Source organism: Morus notabilis, unplaced genomic scaffold (assembly GCF_000414095.1).
Source record: "Morus notabilis unplaced genomic scaffold, ASM41409v2 Scaffold242, whole genome shotgun sequence".
NCBI classification, from domain to species: Eukaryota; Viridiplantae; Streptophyta; class Magnoliopsida; order Rosales; family Moraceae; genus Morus; species Morus notabilis.
In genome coordinates, this window is record NW_010358071.1 from 66,814 (window position 1) to 68,288 (window position 1,475).

Consider the following 1,475-nt stretch of genomic DNA (forward strand, 5'->3'; position numbering starts at 1 on the left):
AAAGAGAGTGAAGAAAGTTGAAGAAAAAAAAGGATAATTAAGAGGATGAGGAGAGATTGTGAACAGAAAAATAGATAAAGATAGAAAGAAGAGTGATATAGAATATAAAAACACGAGTATCTATAAGAACAAAACCGACATTATATAGAAACAGCACTTTTTAAAAATAAAAAATAATAAAAACGTGATGGCAATGTGTTTCTTTCCTTGTGCATATTGTTTTTTAAGGAATCCTTTTATCATGTGATTGATTATAAAAAATGGTCAAGAATGTGAAAACTGAAATATTAAACTGCTAAAATAGGAATTTGCTCTTTCTATTAAAGAATTATGTGTTTACCTTAATTAAAAAGTTAAAAATTTAAATAACAAATATGGACATTGGGTCTAGTGGTATGATTCTTGCTTTGGGTGTGAGAGGTCCCGAGTTCGATTCTCAGAATGCCCCAATTTGTAGCAACTAAAATTTTCGGGCGGTTTTGGGCAAATCGGGCAACTCGGGCTTCGGGTAAAATTCGGGTTTTCGGGCTTATTTTCGGGTCGAGCAGTTCGGGCATGGTCAGAAAATTCAAAAAAATTCTAGCAGACGGCGGTATAGGGCGGTTAGACGGCGGCGGGCAAGAGAGTCAGTGTCAAATTCGGGATGCCTGAGCCCGAACCCAAAAATCTAGCTTGGGCGGGCGGGAGATGGGCTTGCCCGCCCGAGCCCAAAAAAATTCGGGCTTCGGGCAGCTCGCCGACCCGAACTTCCAGCACTGAATTAGTGTGTGTGTGTGTGTGTATATATATATATATCTTATGGAAAGAGCAGTTTGATTGACATCTAAAAAAAAGAAGAAGAAAAAGACCATGAGCCTAAAAAATATGAAAATATGGAAATACAAAGATTAAAAAAAAAGAAACTAACATGTTCATATCCCAATTACTTCTAGGCTTAGAGAGAGAGAAGTGAAGTGTCCAACCTTTGAAAGAGAGAGGAGGAATCATAAAACTTAAATCTAGTATATAGGAGAGAGAGCATGAAGAGAGAGATATTCGGTGAGGAAAGAGAGGAAGAGAGAGATATATATTCGGTGAAGAGAGAGATATAAAATTTTTACAAAATTACTAAAAAAAAGAAAAAAAATGAAGATATTATGGGCTTAGATGGGCTAGGCTGGGCCGGCCCATCATGGGCCTAGACGGGCCTGGCCCAACCCTGGCCTGGCCCATGAATCGGATATCCTGTATTGCAAATATATATTGTAAACAGTTTGGTATATTTTGTTTTTATATGTATAGTCAAAACCACAAATTATATATGGCCTACATGATTGCAACACTACAAAAAAGCCATAAGCAAACTGTGCAACAAAATTTCTTTTCAACATATCTGCATACAAAAAAAAAAACATTAAAATGAATTTAAGTATTGAAGACACTAGGAGTAAGCTCCATCTGCTACAGACAGTAAAAACATTAAAAAGAAAGCCAAA